The sequence below is a fragment of the Balaenoptera ricei genome, chromosome 19 (genome assembly GCF_028023285.1).
Source record: "Balaenoptera ricei isolate mBalRic1 chromosome 19, mBalRic1.hap2, whole genome shotgun sequence".
NCBI lineage: Eukaryota > Metazoa > Chordata > Mammalia > Artiodactyla > Balaenopteridae > Balaenoptera > Balaenoptera ricei.
Genome location: NC_082657.1, coordinates 33,859,809 through 33,882,061, shown reverse-complemented (window position 1 = coordinate 33,882,061; position 22,253 = coordinate 33,859,809). Strand labels below are relative to the sequence as shown.

At 41.8% G+C, this 22,253-nt stretch overlaps 1 long non-coding RNA gene across 1 annotated transcript in view; it reads left to right on the top strand.

The window, feature by feature from the left end:
* Positions 1-19,351, top strand: part of LOC132353501 (uncharacterized) — a 44,144-nt gene extending 24,793 nt beyond the window's left edge. The window contains exon 3 of the long non-coding RNA XR_009499041.1: positions 19,276-19,351. This is a non-coding gene — a long non-coding RNA (uncharacterized LOC132353501). The remainder of the gene's footprint in view (positions 1-19,275) is intronic.
* The last annotated feature ends 2,902 nt before the right edge of the window (positions 19,352-22,253 follow it).

Below are 22,253 nucleotides of genomic sequence, written 5' to 3'. Positions count from 1 at the left end.
GGGAATGGGCTGGGACCAGGCATCTAAATTGCCCTGGGTGGGGGAACCAAGGAAGTTTGTTGGTTTATTAATTTTTTTCTCCCATCCCCACCCAATCTCCCTCTCTGTCTCTGTCTCTCTGTCTCTCTGTCTCTCTGTCTCACACACACACAAACACACACACACACACACACTTTATGTCTTTCTGCTTCAATATCTTCTTTGTCTGCATTGTGGAATTCTCTGTTTCTCATTCTGAGTGGTGAAACATGACTAACAAGAGCTCCCAGGTTTACACGTGTTCAGTTTCTGCCGATCTTGGTTCCACTTCCAAAATTCTAGAGAAGAGCTCTGACTGGCCCGCACTGGGTCAGCTGCTCCAGCTTGGACCAATCATCTGTTACATTTTACTAAGACTGTGATATTCACCTAACAATGCATATGTAGTGGATGGGGAAAGAACAGTTCCCTGAAATATGTGTAAAAGGTGGGTACTAAACAAGTAAGTTTGGTTTTCTCTAAAAAAGCATAGTCCAAAACTTCTGAATTTGGAAGAAAGTGGCTAACTTTCAAATATTCAAACCACCTTAAGGAGCTATTAGTATGATTTGATTCAAGCTCCCTTTGATCAAGTCCTTGCCTAGGGAAATGAGAGCTACTTCAGAGTCATCTCTGATGAATGTAGGGTGCTGCCATTTTCAACACAAGTACAAGTTTGTATGATAACTTGTTTTTGAAACTAGGGTGAATTAGGTGTAACTCCATTGTAGTAGGTTGGCTTTGAAAGAGGATGTTATAATAGTCAGGCATCAGAGTAGAAAATGCTTCATAATCAGGTAACAATGTGGTTTGTTAAATCATGGCCAACATAGACAGACATTTTTCCATGATGACTACAGAATGTTCAACAAAATCAAAGCATTTTGATTTTGCCCAATAGTTTGACTTAGTAATATCATTCAACTACCAGTAATACAGACCCTCCAATACAATAAGTTGGACCAGACAGGCATTCATTTCTCTCCCATAAAATGAAGTCCTGAGGAAGGCAGCCCAATGTTGAAGCAGCAGTGACAATTCATGCCCAAGCTTCTCTACCCCATCTCTTTGGCCATCTCTAGCATGCTGTATCCATCCTCAAGGTTGCCTCAGCATCACATAATGGCCCCTGCTGCTCCAACCATCACATCTATGTTTTATGAAAGAAGGAGGAGAAAGAGGGGAAGGCAAAAGAGCCCCTATCAATTGAGTCAGTATGTTTTTAAAAAGTATCTCAGAAACTCCACTCAACAGTATCCACTTACTTTTTGTTTCTAGAACTTAGTCATGAGACTGATCCTATCCACAAGGGAGGCTGAGAAATGGAGATTTTCATTGGCTGTTATGCTGTCTTTCCCCTCAGATTTTCTATGGAAAGGAAGAAGAGATGGGACAATGAGTTGGTAACCAGCAGTTTGTCTTACCAACTTTGCTTTCTTTGACATTCTTTGGTTTCCACATTTACATTTCATGATTCTCCCACAGCTGCACACTAGTCTGTTCCCTGCGTTGAGAATTATCTATTTTTGCGATTTCATTTGCTTGTTCATCTAACTAATATCTATTGAGCACCAACTCTGTGGCCGCACTTGTAGCTATGGCACTGAACAAAATTAAACAAAAATCCCTGCTCACAGAGTTTCATTTTAGTGAGAGAAAAGATGATAAATAAGAAAAAATATGTAAAATAAATACTGTACTCAATGGTCACAAGTGCTAAGGCAAAGAAAGGCATCAGGGCAGTGGGATGGTAATGAAGCATTGGAGTAATGGTTGTTGAAATTTTAGATAAGAAAGCCCAAGAAAATCTCATCAATTTTTGGAATACAGGCAGAAGGAAGTACGGGAGCTAGCTTCAGGAAGAGCATTCCAAGGAGAGGAAACTGCAGATGCAAAGGCCCTGTGGTGGTAGTGTCTGGAGTGTGTCTGAAGAAAAGAAAGGAGGTCAGTGTGGTTAAAACAGAGTGCAGGGAAAATAGTGGGAGATGAGTCAGAGGGAGAGCAGGGAGCCGATCACTTGGGCATCAGAGACCCTATGAGGGACATCAGCTTTCATTATTTTGCCTCGTATCCCTACTCGGAATTTCTATAAACTGATAAAGCTTTCGCTTTAGTTTAATTTTAGTATTTATTTTTAAAATTCAGTTTATTTTAGTTGATTTACAGTATTTCATTAGTTTCAAGCATACAACATAGTGGTTTGATATTTTTATAAATTATACTCCATTTAAATATCTCATTATTTGTTTAATGAAATATCAGGTTTATGGGCTGATTACCAGCATGGGGTGAATATTTCTACTTCTATCTCATCAGCTTTAATAGCATTAGACTCATGCCTTTATCCTCCCCAATTACACACACATTCACACACATTTGCAAATACTTTTTATTTTGAGTTGCTGTTGTTGTTGTTGTTTTAAGTAGCATCGTTACTCACCAGCTGGCTGTGCTGGTGCACATTTTTACGTTCTCAGTTCTTTGTAGAAACGGAGCGATATGGCCCGAATGTGGTTGACATGAGTGGGTGAGAGGATGATGATATGTGAGAAACATATTAAATATGAAGGCGATCCTTGTACAAAGGGATTTCAACCAGTGGGTTTAAAGATGGGAACCAACCCAGCGGCAGATGGAGTTACTTAGAAGTAGTTAGAGAAGGAATTCAAAGTGCAAGCTGAAACACAAACCTGGATTAAACCTCCCAAATATGAAGGGACTTTCATGATGAAGTTTGTTTTCATTTTTTTTTCTCTCTTCAAATCCCAGCCCCAAACTGCATGTCTCAGATGAATAGGGAGCAAGTGTAATTAACTGAATAGAGCAGTAAAAGGAGAATTATGGGATATGGAAAGCATTTAAATATGATTCATGGGTTTGGAGATATTGCAAACATGTGATAGATGCTCGGAAGAGGCCATCAGAGAGATTGTGCTGAGAGCTCAGTTGGGAAATGACTAAAGCCTGCCTCCGAATCTTGGCAGTTCATATAATTAAAAGACTAAATATTTTATAAAGATGAAGCAAGTAAGACTTCACCAGCACCACACTCTGAGCCAGAAGTGATTAAACATAAACCAAAAATGCATGCACATTTTGTCCCTGGAAAGCAGGGTCTGCTTCTTCCCTCCGGAAGTCAGGACTGGAGGGGCACAGTGCTTACATCATTGCTGAGTGGATTACTAGTGGCAGGAATCTGAAAGTAAGTGGAAACCAGGTCCTTGGCTCTATGGTGGATGGAACCAGGACATGAGCTGGCATTCTACAAGAGAAAAACCATCCCAAAGCTTTCATATCACTTACCCTCTCACCACTCCCAGGATATCAGCACAGGCCATGCCCACAATATGAAAGTTGAAACCATAAGGCTTCTTAAAGAAAACATAGGAGACTATCTTTATGATCTTGGGGTTGGCCAAGATGGGATGCAAGAAGAACTAACCATAAAACAGAAGATTTGATAAATTGAACTTGAATCAAAATGTAAACCTCTTCTCATTGAAAGAAACTGTTGTGAAAATTAAAAACTAACCACAGACTGGCAGAAAATATTCACAAAACATATATTCATATCCACAATATATAAAGAACCCCTATGAAACAATAACAAAAAAATACAATTCAATTTTTAAATTGGCAAAACAAAACAGAAACAAACCAAAAAGTGGCCAAAAGACTTGAGCTGGAACTTCATAAGAGAAGACATATGAATAACCAGTAAGAATATGAAAAGGTGCTCAATATTATTACTCATCAGGGAAATACAGATTAAAGCCACAATGGGATACCAACAATACTCAGCAGGATGGCCCAGCGAAAGAAGCTTGGAGAGCTATCACTGGGGTCATCCTTATCTTCCACCTCCAGCTGGTGGCCACATCTTGGCTGTTGCTCCCCCTTAATGTCACCAGTGACTGATCCACAGCCTTAGCTTCTGCCTTAGGACAGTCTCTCCCCAACTCTTCCTTTCACTTTTGGAATATCTTCCTTACCCATCTCCCTGACTCTGGTCCCTCTTCTTCCACTCTTCTTCACTCTGTTGCAAATCTGGTCAAATCCCTCCCTGTCCCATGTTCTTGGTGAGGTCCCCAAGCCTACAGGTAGGGTACGCCCTCCCCTAGCACCCTTGCCCCTCCAAAACCTCCACCTCTGGCCTCATCTCAGGAACCTACTCTGTTCCAGACACACGACAAACTACCTTTACAGATTCCCAAATACACGGGCTCTGTGTCCATTTGTTTGTTTGTTTGTTTCCTGAAGATTCTGCCAGGCTATCCCCATCACCCTCAGGATAAACACCAAACTTCAAGGCCTTGCATGGCCCACCTCTTCAGGTAAGTACCCACTTGGTCACTCTCTTTATTCCAGCCAGGATTGGGGGGGTGGCTTATGCTCCATTCTGCCCCAGGGACTTTGCACGTGCTATTCCCTTTGCCTGAAACACTCTTTTCCTTTCTACATCTAATTAATTCCTATGCAGGCTTCTGCTCTCAGCTCAGTTTTCCCCTGCCCTTACCTGGACTGATTCAGATACCCCTTATTATCCTCATAACACCATGGACTTCTCCTTTGCAGTGTGTGTGTCATAGCTATAGTTTTACACACACAGTTTCTCTCACCACATTGTAGGCAGGAACAGCATCTGTTTTTCCACCATTATACCCAGTGCTGACAGCAGTGCCTGGCTCCTAGTAGGAGCTCGTAAGCATTTGTGGAGGGGCAGGGACTTGGTTGTATGCTCAGACTCAGGTCAGACTGCCTTGATCCAAATCCTGGCTCAGCCACTTACCAGCCATGTCAGCAAGTTACTTAACCTCTTGGTGCAGGGCTAGGACTAGAGTGGGGAAAGGTGCCTGGGATGTAAAATGTAAAGAGGTACTCACGGCAGGACCTCCCCCTGTCCTAGTGTTGCTGAACCAAACTTGGGTCTGTTCACCCGCGTGCAGTAAAGCCAGTCTACCGACACCGGGCTGTGGTGAAGGAAAGTGCAGCATTTATTGCAGGGCCAAGCAAGGAGTCCAGGCAGCTAGTGCTCAAAATACCTGAACTCTCCAATGGGTTTCAGCAAAACATTTTTAAAGACCAGGTGATGGAGGGGAGTTGCAGGGTACATACGTGATCAGCTCCTTCATGATTCTCTGATGGGTTGATGGTGAGGTAACAGGGCGGTGTCACAGGGGTTAACATTATCAATCCTTAGGCTCCAGGAAGCCTGGGGGCCTGGGGGTCATCAGGTAATAAACATCTTCCTATTGGTGGGGGTTTTAGCGCCTGTAAAAAAGCTCAGGAAATATGGATCAGATACTATTATCTTGGTACTTCAGAGAGGAGCTAAAGCAGAGCATATGGGGGAGGGGTCTGTCCCGGGAAGGCCCCACAGGGTCCTGCTCTGTCACACTGGCCTTGTCTCTCAGTGTCCTCATCTGGGATAATAACTGGGCCTGGGTCATAGGCTTACAGAGATGAAATGATTTCATGGATGCAGACCAGTGGGGCCAGTTCCTGGCACAGCATCTTCACCGTTTGTCAAGTGGCTCAAGGCTTAGTTCATACCTGTTCTGCCAGCACTTCCAACTCAGGCCCACCTCTTCCTTGGACCCCCGCTGCCACTGTCCTCTTCTGAAAAAATGGCACCCCTAATAGTACCGAGGTGTACAGGTCTCATGGCACTTGACACATCCGTCACTCTCTCCACTAGACAAGAGCACTTTGAGGACATCTAAACCTGAGTGTCTCCTGCCCTAACCCAGGTCCCAACAAAGAGGGTGTCCTCCCTGAAAACTGGTTGAATGAATATTTATTTGCTACTCTTGGTCAAGGCCAGGTCTAAGAGCCCCTCCCACCCCGGAGGGCATGTAACCCTGACTCCTGGTTGTCAAGCTTCAGAATTTGAAACTTGCGACAGGGGGAGGAGGAAGGAGGTGCAGATTCAAGCAGCATCCATACCTGGTCTCAGGGAAGCCCAATTTGCTGGCAAGATAAGTATGTAGCTCATGAAGAGCAGAAATGCTCAGAGAAGGAAACACCCTCAGAGATGAACATTTGGGGGGCTGGGGTTATTGTACTACGGAGAAGTTTATACATAAACCCATCTAGGCAGCTAACCTTTTTGTTTGTTTGTTTGTTTGTTTGTTCCTTTAGTGGCTTGAACTATCTAGGAAACACTGCATACTTCTAAGCAGTAAGCAAGCCTCTTTTCTTTTTCCATTGTCCTGCTTGTCACTCCTGACCTATCTTCCATCCCCTGCCCATTGGGAATACTGAAGGGTCCCAGATTCCCATTCCCTCTGAAGAGGACCGGGATTGTGGCTTCTGTCTCTCTGTACGCCAGTGACCCTCACACTGAGATTCCGTGCTGCCCAGCTTCTCACAGCCCGTGAGGTTGGTCACGAGGGGGCCGACGTCGGGGGGAACAGGTTTTCCAGGCCTGGGGGCACATGCCCAGACTCGTGCCCCACGAATGGCCCGTCATCTTTAGAACCGTAGAACAGTGTGCATCTTTGTTTGGTGGGGGATGAATCCATCAGGAGACCCACCTCTGGGGCCGCTGGCTGGTGACTCACGTCCAAATGCTGTTTATTTCAAGCCCTGTGGGAAACTCTGAAACTGACATAGGTTTTCACACAGCTGGACTCTGGCTTGTCTCCTATATCCGCTCCTCCACCCCTTTTCTCTCCAACAGGAGAAACTGAGGACAAGAACGATCCCAAGGTCATTCTCATTGAACTGGGGGAGCTGTTTGGAAGGGCTTACGATTCCACAGGCGAATCTGGGTCCAATGCAGCATGTGGGGTCACCATCTCTCCCACTGTAAACCCTGATTATTCTTGCCCTCTTAATCTGCATCATTCCATCTGGCATCTGCAAAGGGAGAAAGCCAAGCAATCCAGAATATTATCAGTTACCCAGAGACGACAGAGTTAAGAACAATCTGGAATGACATAAAATGGTACATCGTACACTGCGGAGTGGATCACTTCCAGTTAAGTTACAAAGGCTTCTGTTGCAATTATGACTTTATTCAAATCAATACTAAAACGAAGCTTGGAAATAGAGATGGAGAGGCCGGAAGGCAAAGCACAGCATTGCCACGCAAAGCACCTTTCCAATAAATATGCAGGAGTGTCCCCGCCATGGAATCTATTGCTCCCGTGAAGTCAGCATAAATACGTGAAGTACTTAGCAACACTCGCTGCATGTATATTGGCAATTTGTCAGCGTGCTAGCAGCAGGAATCGAATGCCCAATGCCTGGTGTTGGGCTGGTGTCGTTTTTCAGAGTACCAGTACAGGAAATTGCTAACTCTGGTTAATTCTTTTGAATTAAAATTACCCACATGTTTTCCTGAATGAACCACAAACAATTCAGGGAAACTTCCTCCCCACCTTTCCCCAGCCTTACCACCCATCCCAGGGTTCCTTATATTCTCAGCTTCCTGTCCAAAAGCTAGCCAAGTTTGATGGATATCTTTTGTTTCTTTCATCGGATCACCTCTCTGACAACCATCTCCATTTTCCTCCAGGATAACTGTCCCTCCCATATCCTCAGCCAGTGGTCATCTGGGTGGGGTTGACTCCACCCTCAGCCTGTGTTTTGATCTGGCCAATCAGATAATCACATTCCTCTAGCCCCAGGGACTGGTTCAGAGGTAGGCATGTTATTCAATTTGGGCCAATGAGAGTCAGGCCTGGGAATTTTTTTTAAGCTGCTTGGAGAAAAGAAGCTCTCTCTTTCTGCAGGGCTTGGAGCTTTGAAGAGTGAGCCTGGAGCTGCGCACGATGAGCACATGAGAAAATCTGCCTGAGAATAAAGCCAGCACAGAGGAAAGTGGAATCAACTGAGTCTTAATGACATTATTTGAACCACTGGATCAAGCCATGCCTGAAGGCAGTAATCTCAATTTTTTAACTATAAGCATGTATTTAAAAACTATTATTTTTTGTTCAGTAGACTGAGTTGTGTTTTCTGTCACTCACAACTGAAAAACTCCTAACTGATATGCCCTAAATCCCCAGAACATACACACTATTCTTTCAAGTACCCATGTTAGATTAGCGAAACTAAATGGCTCCTAAATAAAAATAAGTAATTATTTTAAAAGGAGAATGGGATGCTGTTGCAGACAGAAGGCACTGGACGTGTCATCAGCATCCCTGAAGTTCGTGTCACTCACCTTTGGGCTTCCCCTCACCTTGTTCAGTCTCTACTTCACGGAGTAGTGATGCTTCATGCTTCCTCACTAGACCCATGTGTTAGTCCTGTCTCAGTTTCAGCACTTAGGGCACTGCTTGGCACAGAGGAGATGTTTGATGTGTGACTTTGGGGAGATAGCTTAGCTTCCTTGGGCCATAAAATGCCCCCCAACACCATGGAGATGCTTGCTAAGGCTGTGTATTCTGCAGTGAGAATGACACATGGACAGCCCATGGCAACTGGAGAAGAAATCAACATCACAGAACAAGTAGAACAACCTTCTGTTTATGCAGCATAGATGCAGCATAGATGCAGCTAAAAATTGAACTCTGATTTTTTTGATCTTACTATGTCCACATCCAGTATTTTCCATGAGGAAAGAAGATTTGCCTTAACCAACAATTTCTCAAATTCCTTTTAGTAGATACACTACTCCTTGACTCCTTGTTCTGTTGTGGTGTCCATGAGTTTGTGTTATTTCTGCAAAGACGGTAACTGGGGTGGGGGAGAGATTCACTTTGATTTGCTATGTGTCATTGAAATGCCTTAGCTCTGTCAGCCAAAAAAGCAGCTAAAAAACTTCCACACTGTATGCGCCCATCTCTGGAGCAAAATGAAGGTCTGAGTCCCGTGTTTGGGTTATGATCATAATCACAGCAAATAACCGCTTTGCTATTTTGCTGTCTGTACAGCCTTGTGTTTCAGCTCTGAGCTATCAGGTTTACTATTACCCCCAGTGCCATCTCACCAGCACACCGAGTTCAAAGTGGCGCCAGGCAGTGAGCTTTAAGGTTGGGTTTCCGCTGTTGTAGCAGATGTAACTCTTGTCCAATAAAACACATGCTCCTTTAGCATCTCCCGGTGACTTCAGCCTGAAAGGACAGGTTAAGGGACCATCATTCTTTGCGGGGAGATATTTCATCTGCTAAATTGCTTTCAGTGAAACAATCAAAGCTACTGTGTACAGCTCCAAAGTACAGGCAGGGACGAAGCAGGGAAAGTGCTAGGGTTGATATGCAATCTGGCTTGGGTTATAGCTACGTGTAGGCAAAATGCGGCTCCAGAAATAACTGTGAGGTTCCCGATTTTGATGCAGAAATGGATAGCAGGCTGGGCAGCTGGTAAAGCCAGGCCACATTGAGCTCAGCACCAAGGAACATCAGTCCTTTCAATGTGTCTATATCCAGGACCTGTCCTGACTCCTATTTTCCCCTGGGGGTGGTGGACTTCCTCTTCTGAATTAAGAGTTAAGTCCCACAGAGGCAGAGAGTTTCGGTCTTTTTGTTAACTGTTGTTTCCCCAGAGTCTGGAGCAGTACCTGGCATGTGGTAGGTGCCCGTAAATTTTTGTTGAAGAAAAGAATCACTCAATCGACAGACTCAAGTCTCCTTTGGGTGTTTACATATTGAGAAGGAAAAATATAATGCACAAGGACTAACTATGAAATACCCCGAGAGAAGGATAATGTCCCTCTGCAATCACAGCCTTTTTTTTTTTTTTAACATCTTTATTGGAGTATAATTGCTTTACAATGGTGTGTTAGTTTCTGCTTTATAACAAAGTGAATCAATTATACATATACATATGTTCCCATATCTCTTCCCTCTTACGTCTCCCTCCCTCCCACCCTCCCTATCCCACCCCTCTAGGTGGTCACAAAGCACCGAGCTGATCTCCCTGTGCTATGCGACTGCTTCCCACTAGCTATCTATTTTACATTTGGTAGTGTATATATGTCCATGCCACTCACTCACCCTGTCACATCTTACCCTTCCCCCTCCCCATATCCCCAAGATGGGAATAAAGACACAGACCTACTAGAGAACAGCCTTTGTTTTACATGTAGATTTCAAGACTCAAAACTCTGCCATCACTGGTATGTGACAAGTTCACACTCTTAAACAGCGTAATGATTGTCTGCAGACCACGCTCCATGTTCTGGTGGCCTGTGGGCTGGGTCCCTGCAGCTCACACAAGTGTGAATCCAGCCTGTGTTGCATTTACAGTACAATTAAACTAGTTGGCAATGTTTAAAACCTGGGAGCTTTTAGATTACAATATGAATTGCTGGGTTTCCCTCAGTAGTAGAAAGGCACTCGCCTTCCTGCAGGGTAACACTTGGCTGGCGCTGAGATATGGATGGTCCCATGAGAGGAGCCATCCTGTGACATCCAATTTGCTGAAGGTGCCTGGGTCACCTCCCTTGCTCTCATAACCTACCTGCCCCTGAAGACTTTTGAATTTGCTGCAGGGCACCCTGGGGTATTATGCAGAGAGAATTATGTCCCTGTGAATTTTGGGTGTAGGACAGTCCAGAAAAGTGTGTCCTGAGTACCTTGATTATTTGTGAAAAGGCAACATTTTGTTGATCAGGAAAACAAAGCAGCAGGATTTCGGGAACAGATGCCATTAAATTCTTTGAATCAATAAAAGCAAATTTGAAAACTTCAGTATGGATCTATGGCATAAAAATTGAGGGCATATCTTTCTCAGGGCACTTTGAGGTCACAGCCAATGTCTCCTTCCAGGGTAGTTTTTAATAGCAAAGAAGCTGATTTGTTTCAGAAACAGATGCCTTTTAAAACTTTGACTTGGATGCGTGCTATAAAATATGTTAATGTATTTTATTATTTTGGGATGAGACTTTAGTCTTGCTAGTTGTGGTTTCGTACAAGTGTTACATATTTTTCTCCTACCCCCTACAACTGCAACCCCTGTCAGCAACAGGAGGTGACCGCATGGGGCTCAGGGTCAGGTTGTAGAGTTCAGACTAAAAGTGCTATAAGGAATTCAGCAAAGCTTTGAGATTGCAGTGGACCAGGATTTCAGAGGAGGCTCCAAGGGAGCCAGGAAGCTGGGTCCTAAATTTCCAGGATGACAAGACTACTCTAGTTGGAGGAGCAACCAGAACCTGAGAGAGGAGATAGAATTTAGTCCTGCATCTGGTAAGCTTTGGGAGGCAGTGCAGTCGAATTCTGAAGGGCCAACCTCTGCATTCAAATCCCACTGCATTCAGATTGCTTCCTGCTGTGCTACCTTGGGCAAGTTACTTAAATTAGCTGAGCATCAACTTCTTTATGTGAAGTACGGTTCCTACCCCATAGGAGAATCCAGTGAGTCTAAGTGCATACACTGCACTTGAAAAGAGTGCCGGGCTAGTGCTCTATAAATGCTTGCTACGATCGTCAAAATGTGGGTAGGCCCGGAGGGCAGACTGGTCCCTGGGAGCATGAAGCTTGGTGCAATCGTCTTAAGACTCTGAGAATTGGTCCACCTTGTGCTACATCTTCTCTTTGAGCTGCAGATAAGGCCTTGATACAGCTTTGTTGCACGGTATGGTCTGTCACTTCCTGGAAGATAAGGACCTAGTCTTAGGGTCTTTTGTGCCTGCCACAGGGTAAATACTTGGTATATATGGTTTACTCACCAAATATTGCCTAGTTAATTCACTTCAAAGTCTCCATTCTTGTCCTAGATTAATTAGATCAAAAATTTCAAGAGAATGCAGAAATCCTAATTCTCGGGTAAAACTTTCCAATGTTAAAAAAAACTTAGTATGGGTCAACTAAAACATACCTGCAGGCTGTGTTCAGCCAGTGGACTGCTAGTTTGAAACTTCTAAGCTAGCTCTTTGTAGTGGATGCTAGTGGTGCTTGTGGGGTCTTATTACTTCAGGGCCCTCAGGGATGCTCAGCCCCTATGTCCCTTTGCCTGGGGTCTTTCTCAGGCCAAAGCATCCACTCAGTTCACACACAAGGATTTCAGTGCCAGGGAGATGACCCTTTTCAGAAGCAGCTCACGTTAATAACTGATGGGAGTGGTGGATAAATACCTCAGCTCCCTCGCCCGTCAGACAGGATAACTCTGAGACCCATGGACGTTCTATACTGGCTCTCCGTACTCTCCAGCAGGATAGAGCCCCAGTTTGACTGGCTCAGTAACACACCCTTTATTGGCTGGCTGCCTTCCTTCCCCTGTCTCACTCCTCCATTCTACTGCCCTGTTTCCTGAGACCACTTCCCTACGACTTACACGTGAATTCTTGTCTCAGGGTCTATTTCCAGGGGAACCCACACTAAAATAATTCTCTTGGGCACCTGTCACTTGGGAAAACTGAGTCTTCCAGCTTATCTAGTTGGTGTCATTGACCAGGCACTGCAAAATGGAGTGGCTTTGGGGCCCAAGGGCCTTTTGGGGGCCAAAATAAGGTTTTGTGATCAACCTAAGCTTTTAGAGAATTCCCTCCTAATTTTGGAGGGGGCAGGGGAGGGAGATTCTTTCCATACCCATGCATTCATTTGCATTTAAATTTGAAGTTGAAATTAAGGTTTTTAGAAACTTTTAATTTGTATTTAACTATAAGAATTTCACTGCAGGGTATCTATCTGATTTAAAAGAATAATTAAAATTAGGTATAGCTGCAGTGATTTGCCACAGCGTATGTCTGTCCTTTAGAATGTTAAGCAACAGAAAATTATCTGTGGCTGGAGGTGCTCTATATGTAAATTCCCACAAGAAAAGAATTTGGTGATAGAGCAATTCAGATTATGAAAATCACTTTGCAAGTTTGAACATCAGTGCTTAATAAATGCCTTAGTTGTTACCATTACTTCTCTTAATATCCTCAATTAAATGATTTAAAATAGAACAACAGATAAGCAAGATCAATTAATTTTATAAGATGATCAAAGGAATGTGGTTCAGCATTGTCAAAGCTGTAAATGTGATAATGGTTTTATCAGACAAGAAAAATAACTCGAAGTGGCTCAAACCTTATTCGTTTATGCTCAAAGGGGTTTTATTTGTGATTCATCAAATCGTCTTTTGTAATTGGGAGAGTTTTAGGATCTTGCCCATTAATTTGAGAAAAAAATAATTCAGACATTAAAATAGATGCTATTCTCAGATGCTTGTATGTCAACCATAATAAGTGATAACAACCATCAAAGTTTCTTGATCCCGTAACCTGTTGGAAGGAGGCTGCAGGAGGAGCCAGGGAACTGCCAGTGGCAATGACATTGATCCTCCTGAGTACTCAAAGAAGGGCTCTAATTCAGCTTGTGTGTCTGAGGTCTAGGCTGGAGGCCAAATGCAAGGTACAGAATCAGCCAGTGATTCTCTGCTCAGATGAAGGGTGTGCCATCGGGAATTTGAGAGCAGCAGGGTGAAGAGAGAGATCATTTCTGAAAGGCTACATTTATCTGCAGTGTGTACTGCGGTTAAGAATGATTCAATTATTTATACCCCTCTGCCTTTCAAAAAGGAAGTAGGTAGCTTCCACCCCCAAAAAGGACAGAAACAGTAAACAGAACAGAAAAAGAGCAAAGCTGAGTAATAAGAGGGTGGTGAGTTACGATTACGGTGGCTCAATCTAAGCTAAGGGAAAATGTTTGCAACTAAAGAATATTTTTTGGTTTGGAGCTTCCTGGCAATCAAAGCAAAAAGGGAAGCATGGTGAGCGATTGCCTCTTATTATCTTATTTAAAGTAGAAAAGAGATGACTTTTAATTTCTAAGAGGATATTTTTTTTTAATTAATTAATTTATTTATTTACTTTTGGCTGTGTTGGGTCTTTGTTGCTGCACACGGGCTTTCTCTAGTTGCGGCGAGCAGGGGCTACTCTCTGTTTTGGTGCGCGAGCTTCTCATTGCGGTGGTTTCTCTTGTTGCAGAGCACCAGCTCTAGGCACGTGGGCTTCAGTAGTTGTGGCTCGCGGGCTCTAGAGCGCAGGCTGAGTAGCTGTGGCACACGGGCTTAGTTGCTCCGCAGCATGTAGGATCTTCCCAGACCAGGGCTTGAACCCGTGTCCCCTGCATTGGCAGGCGGATTCCAAACCACTGCGCCACCAGGGAAGCCCTAAGAAGATATTTTTTAAACAAGAGTTAGAAAGTGAACACAAGCATTGATTGTAAAAAAAAAAAAAAAAAAAAAAAAGCAAGGTAATAGTGTCAGAAACACAAAAATAGTTCCTCTGTAAATTACCCTGCTTCATTTGGACCAGAAGACTTTTGTCTGGATGAAAGCACATCAGCAAGTTTTGAGAAGGTGTCCATTCATCTTGTGATATCAGTCCCAAAGGCCAGAAATATCACCACAAATCTAGTTTGTTTCACAATGTAAGTTGGTGTCGTGGCTCATGGCCAGTCAGCATGCACTTGGCCGAAATGGGGTTGAATGATCAAATATTGGCTTCATAACTTTGACGGGCAGTTCGGTGGTTTCTGAGGAGAGAGCAGGGCACAGGGTGGCAGACGGGGGACGGCATTGTGACCAGCGAGTGGCTTTCTGGCAGTCAGCTTGCTGCATGAGCCGCGGTTGGATTTCCCCACTACTGTGAGGGTAAAGCTCGATCACTAAGTGGCTCATGGGCTGCTGTCTGCTCTGCATTAGCACAGCTATTTGGGGCTTACTGAAAGGACTTTGGCACGCTTGCTGATTAAGCAGACCACAGTGTTCTCTTCCTCCTCCACTGAAACTCCCGGGGCTAATCTCCTATGGCTCTCAGGTCTAATGGCAAAAAGGTGCAGCACACTGCCATGGACCAACTCCCACTGGAAAATCGGCAGGGAGAAGGCTCTTGGACTCGGCTGTTATTTGAAATTCCTGGAGGGTAGATACGCCAAGGAATTTTCCTGACCGATGGTGATCCCTTTTCCAAGTCTCAAGGTACTTCAAATACAAATCCTGCAGGAATGTGTCGTTTTCTGCCTTACATTACATTATTTCTGGGTGTGATACAAAGGGCTTGGGTTTGCGAGACAGATTTGGGTCCAAATCCCATTTTGCCACTTACTGGTTATGAGATCCTGGGTAGATTATCTAACTTTGTTGAGTCTGTTTTCTCATCTGAAAAACAAGTCTCCGTGGGTTAATAAATGTAAAGCATCAAGATTTGTCCTTGTGTGTAGACAGTCCTCTGGTCATACTTCCATTTTTAAATATGTGATAGACCCTGTTCTAGATGTTGAGAATACAGAGACAATAAAACACAATCCCTTGAAGAATTCCAGGTCTACAGGGGAAACACCAAGACACTGTGACACGTGCTATCACTGAAGCATGTGTTGACAGTGCCAGAGAAGGAGGGAGTCTAGGTTGGTGATCTGTACACCAAAGGATGGTGTTGACCCAAAGGCCATGGCTGAAAGCAGAAGAAACAGCCTCTAGCTACCTAGGGTATGAGCCATGGCCGAAGGTAAGCACTTATATTTTAGTTGCCTCATCTACGAAAGAAAGGAAGGTCATCAGCAGGTCCCTTGTGTTCCTTAGTAGCCATATGGAGACGGGCCTTCAAGATAGACGTTGAGAAAATTACAGAACTCAGGCAGATTTGAACGTTAGAAAATTTACCCCGTCTCCACCCAGAGTTCACCCTGGATCTCTTCTATGAGAGCCAATGCTTTTTTCCATTAGCTAATCCCTGGTACCCAAAAAATACAAAGAGGGGAAACAGAGTACATAATCCATTCCTGTAAAGTAGTTATTAACCCTGCATTATGATTGTGTTTACAAGGTGACTGGGACGCCGTTAATATGAAGGATCCCATCTAGCCCAGTGACTGTGATTTAGTTCAGGGAAGGCAACCCATAGAGGCGCCCTGGCTGCCTTGCTGGCCAAGTGCACTGGGTCAGGGTCGCTCAGCCAGCCTGATGTGCGCTTCCGCTTAAGCGCTGAACTTCATCAGCAGTGTAATTCCATTTATGCTATTACAAAATTAAATCGAGACTTGAACTGTGCTTTTTAAAAGATTATGTGACCATATGTACCTTGAACGAGGGCCAGCTTTGAGAAAAGTGGTCTTTTCACAATTCCTTTCTATTAGGTTAGGACTTTGTTATTTCTTGTTTCCTTTCTTTTTTTTTCTCCCATAAATTTGAATCAAATCCAGTCAGTAGTTAATACATTGATATGATTACAGCTTAAAGTATTTTTATTTTAAAATATGCTTTCAGTATGTTTTAAAACAAAAATAAAATTTTGTGGAATCCAGATCGTGTATCGGGCATGGAATATCAGTGTTCCCACACTCTGAGAACAACATGAGCTAATGTTTCAAATGGCTTTTTATCAAATCAAGTTTTAAACCAAAAGTTTTAGAGTCAATACTGAGTAATTTAATTAGCAAATGGTACACTTAATTCTTAAAGTAAGTCAAGTTAAGGAAAACAAAATCTTATTTCTAGTATAAAGCTACCATTTTTTGAGAAATTATTTAATATTCAGGGGAATGCATCTCTTGTACTCACTAATACTAGGGAACTCAATTCAGATATATAAATGAAGCCAGCAGAGAATTTTTATAGCAATTAATTTTATAGATAAACAAAACAATACTAATAGTTTTAAATGAAATCCAGCCATTATTTTAAAGCACAATCATATCTGGAAAAATTAATAGGAAAAATAACCGTACTTGAAGTCTAAGGAGAACGTGGCCAGTTTTAATTTTTCTTAATCAGCATCAACTGTTCCTTGTAAAACCTAGACTGGTCTATGCATATGCAACAGCTCTTATTAAGATGCATTAGAAAACCCAAGTGCCATTAGATAATGAAACTGACCAGAGGTATTTTCTAGTGCTTCAATTAATACCCTGGTGGTTAAACTATAATGACCAAACTCAATTGGCATCACATTCAGATGTGAATTGTACTTAAGGACCTCAGAGTCACTTCTTAGTGGATTGGTTTTGAAACACAAAAGCACTAAATTAAAATAATTGTTTTGTCTGAAAGTTTTTTTTCAGTGATCTCCAAAACGGGTGCTCCCTCAATCGCAGACATTAGCACAGAGCACGGCAGGGTATTAGCACCTTACATTCTTGTCCCGTGCCTGGCACATAGTTGGTACCCAGTAAATGTACTGGGTTAAGTACGTAAAGAGTGTTTTCAGAAACTCAGTCTGATCTGATGCAAAACAATATGCTCTTTCCTTTGAGATCTTCAAGTCCACAGGCTTGCCTTGACTGAAGTTCATTCAGTGCTAAACTCAATCTCGGTTTGTTTTTTATTTTTAATTTTTATTGGAGTAAAGTTGATTTACAATGTTGTGTTAGTTTCAGGTGTACAGCAAAGTGAATCAGTTATACGTATACATATATCCACTCTGTTTTTAGATTCTTTTCCCATATAGGCCACTACAGAGTATTAAGTAGAGTTCCCTGTGCTATACAGTAGGTCCTTATTAGTTATCTATTTTATATATAGTAGTGTGTATATGTCAATCCCAGTCTCCCAACTTATCCCTACCCACCTCCCCCTTACCCCCTGGTAACCATAAGTTTGTTTTCTACATCTGTGACTCTACTTCTGTTTTGTAACTAAGTTCATTTGTACCCTATTTTTAGATTCCACATATAAGCGATATCATATGATATTTGTCTTTCTGTGTCTGACTTACTTCACTCAGTTTGGCAATCTCTAGGTCCATCCATGTTGCTGCAAATGGCATTAGTTTGTTCTTTTTATGGCTGAGTAATATTCCATTGTACCACATCTTCTTCATCCATTCCTCTGTTGATAGACATTTATGTTGCTTCCATGTCCTGGCTATTGTAAATAGTGCTGCAATGACCATTGGGGTGCATGTGTCTTTTCAAATTATGGTGTTCTTAGGATAGATGCCTAGGAGTGGGATTGCTGGATCATATGGTAGTTCTATTTTTAGTTTTTTAAGGAACCTCCACACTGTTTTCCATAGTGGCTGTACCAGTTTACATTCCCAAAAACATTGTAGGAGGGTTCCCTTTTCTCCACACCCTCTCCAACATTTATTGTTTGTAGATTTTTTTGATGATGGTCATTCTGACCAGTGTGAGGTGATACCTCATTGTAGTTTTGATTTACATTTCTCTAATAATTAGTGATGATGAGCATCTTTTCATGTGCTTTTTTTGGCCACCTGTATGTCTTCTTTGGAGAAATGTCTATTTACATCTTCCACCCATTTTTTTGATTGGGTTGGTTTTAATTTTAAAAATCTTGAAGGTGGAGGCACACAATACTTTTCATTTCATGAGTTTCTAAATAACATCCATATTCAGTTATTTGATCCTCACAACAACCCTATCCCAATTTTACATAGTGAAATTAGATAACTTCCTGAAGGTTGCACATTCAGTTGGTGGTAGAACCAGGACTGGACCCAGTCAACCTAGTTCCTGAAGCCATTCTTTCAGCCTCTACATCAGAGGTCCACAAACTATGGCCCAGAGGCCAAGTCCAGCCTGTTTTTATTAAGAAACTTTCCTTGGAACACAGCCCCACCCATTCATTTGGGTATTGTCTACGGCTGCATTCATGCTACAAAAGCTGAGCTGAGAAGTTGCAACAGAGACCATATGGCCGTAAAGCCTGGAGTATTTACTATCTGATCCTTTAGGAAAAAGTTGACTGACTCTTGTTCCACACCATTTGCTTAAGAGTAAAGAGAAGTCAAGATGACAGCTCAGAGAAGGCTCACATCCACAAAAGCCTTCCATTGAAGTCCACCAGAATCCACTATCAGAAATAACGGTGTCTGTCAACCAATTCAAGACAGTGTGGGATGGTGAAAGGAGCATGTGGCTTTGGAGCCAGGTCAAGTTTAAATATTAACTCCAGCAGTTAATGATGTATAGACAAGTAAGTCACCTCTTTTCTCTGGGTCCTCATTTTCCATACGTAAAATTGGACTGGTTTATACTTCCCATGCTGAGTTGTTTTAGCGAATTAAATAAGATAATTTATGTTGAAGTCTTAATGCAGTGCCTGGCATATAGTAGAAGGTCAATAAATAATCATGAATCAACAGGGATTTATCCTTGTATTTCTTTTTGTCTATATCTAACTACATCCATATATCTATTATCAGAAATCTCTTTTCTCCAAGGGTTCTGCAGGGGATTTGTGGCCTGGGTTTCTGGTCCTTCACCTCAGGGAGGAGTCTTCTAGAGGATTGTGTCTTCAGCTGGGGTCAGGCAAAACAGAATCTATTCCACACCCCTAGGTGTGGCTGTCTCATGTGAGTACTATTCCCATATGCTGTGATAAATCTCACCCTGAAATAATGTGGTTTCTCATTAGGGCATTCCTGGCACCATGGAGGACATTTGAGAGGCTTGAATTCCTCTAATCTCTGGACGTTGGGAGAAGATACTACCATGGAAGCTTGAAGCTGTTCTCCTCTGATGCTTTGCTGGCCCAGGTACCTTCTCTCAGTGAATGGACTTCAATAGCCTCTTACCTGGATTTCCAGCTTCCACCAAAGCCCCCGTTGGTCTGCAGACAATGCAACAGCCAGAGGGATCCTTTACAACCTAAATCAGATCTCATGACTCCTCTGCTCAAAACCCTTCTGTAGCTCCCCATACCACTCCAAGTAAAATCCAATTCCTCATAAGGGTGTTTAAGACCCAACATCAGTTGGGTTCCTCCTCATTATTTCTCTAACCTCTCCCGTGACTCTGCTCTTATGCCTACTTTATTTCAGTCATGATGGCCTTCCTGATGTCTCCTGAATGAGCCAGACACACTCTTTCCTCAAACACTTTGTATTTGCTGTTCCCTCTTTTCAGAACACTGTTCCCTCTTTTCAGAACACTGTTCCCTCACTGCCTCATCTCCTTCAGGTCTTTACTCAAGTGTCACCTTCTCAGCGAGGACCCCCCTGATCCCTCTCTCCCAGATGCCCCCCTCTTCCACTACCAAATACTCACATATACTGCCTGTCCCCTATTCTGCCTAATTTTTCTTTTAAGCATTTACCACCGTCTTACATACTATATATTTTTAGTTAATTATCTTGCTTACCTCTGCTTCCCCTAACTAGAATATAAACTCCTTGAGGGCAAGGCATTTCTATCCATTTTGCTTACTGCTGTATCTCTGGCATTTAGAATACCACCTGGCACATAGTAAATGCTCAATAAATATTTACTAAGTGAATGAATGTAGATCAAATTATAGGCCTAAGCATTGAGTGGAATCCTTCAGGCTTCACCCTTAGAAAGTCATTTTCAGAAAGATATGTGAAATACCAGATGTTACAACCTGGAAATGGTGGGAAAACTTCTGAATTCTCAGGAAAATAGCACAGCTATGTCTGCTCTATGCGTATTGCTTCATTCTAAAGAAACCCTCTGTTCCTGATTTAAACTCAGATGGTGTCTTTTTTGTCTCCTGGCATTACACTATCAGGTGAGTCATCTTTAGTGAGTAAAAAAGTGTGCTGACAACAGCAGTGTCATGGGACACATCTTTCCAATAACTGATGAAACGGCATGTGCATTTTCCAAGTTGCATTTTTTAAGAAGAAAATCACTACAGACGTTAAATATCATTATCACTAGGGAGACTTGAAGTTCTCGCTTTGTTTTGTTTGGGTACATGAAGAAGATGATGATGATGGTGGTGCTGATGATGAAAATAGCTAAGAGTTATTGAGTGCTTGCTTGATTATTTTTCAACCCTTGTTATACCATATGGATTTTAGGGTTAACTTGTCATTTTCTGAGAAAGACTTGGAATTTTTATCAGAATTTTATTGAACGTATTGATTTATTTAAGGGTGATTGTTACACTGGTGATATTGAGTCTTCCTTGAACAAACATATTTTGAATTTATTTAGACACTATTTTATAATCTTCTGTAAAGTTTTACTGTTTTCCTTGTAAAAGTCTTGAACATTTTTGGATATATTTAATCCCAGGTAGTTCATAATGAGAGTTTTTAAAATTACATTTTTAAAAGTTTGTCACTGGCTTAGAGGTACTTAACTGCTTTTGGTATGTTGATTTTGTATCCAGAAACCTTATTGCACTTTCTTATAGCTTATCAATCCTTTGGGGTTTTTATGTAGACAATTATATTAGAAATTGTCATATGAATAATGTAATTTTATTTCTGCTTTTCAAACTTTTTTACTTCTTTATTTTTCTTATTGATTACACTTTCTAGGACATCCAGAACAACATTGAATAAAAATGGTAATAGAGGCCATTTTTGCCTTGTTACTGACTTTAAATGTAATGCTTCTTGAGTTTTACCACCATGTACAATGTTTGCTATGAGTTTGGTTTTTTTTTTTTTTTTTGCTCTGAGTTTTTGATAGATACTGTTTATTAAGGTAAAGACGATTCCTTCAATTTCCAGTTTGCAGTGACTTTTGTCATGAACAAGTGTTGAACTGGAATTTTCTTTCTTCATTTATTGGTATGTTTTTCTAAATCTATTAATAGGATGAATTGCATGAGTGCATTTTCTAGTCTTACATTGCCCTTGATGGGATCAATCCTACTAGCTGATGAATTTTTTCCTTGCTAGATTTTTTTTTTTTAAGGATTTTTATGTCTACATTCATAAGTGAGATTTTCCCATAGTTTTACTTTTCTGTAGTGTCCTTATCTTGTTTTGATGTCAGGATTAACTAGTCTCATAAAAGATTTGGAGTATTTTCTACCTCTTTCTCTTCTGTGGTATAGATTGTATATAATTGGAGTTATCAGTTCTTTGAAGGATTTAATAGAACTAACCTAAAAACCCATCTGGGCCTGATGTTTCTGGAAAATAGTTTTGTGAATACTGATTATATTGATTTAATGTGTTACTTAGGTTTTCTATTTCTTCTTGAGTCAATTTTAATTTCCACATCTTTCTAGAAATTTTCCATTCCCTCTGACTTTTAAAACTTATTCACATGAAGCTGTTCATGGCATTCTTATGATTTTTAAAAGTTCTACTGTATTCATGGTTGTGTTCCCTTTTTTGTTAACATTGTTCATTGGTCTTTCTCTCTTATTTTCTGGTTAAATCTTGCCAGAGTTTGTTCTGTTCGTTTTTTCAAAGAAGCAGCTTTTAATTTTGCCAAACTATTTTACTTTCCATTTTATTAATTTTTGTTCTTTGTTATTTCTTTTTCCTACTATATTTAGACTTGCTCCTTTTCTAAGTTCTTGAGTTGGATACTTAGCTCATTAATTCTTCTATTACAGCTATTTCACTTAGTATGGTTTTGTCTTTGTAGCACAAGTTTTGATGACTTTTGTTATAGTGTTATATTTCA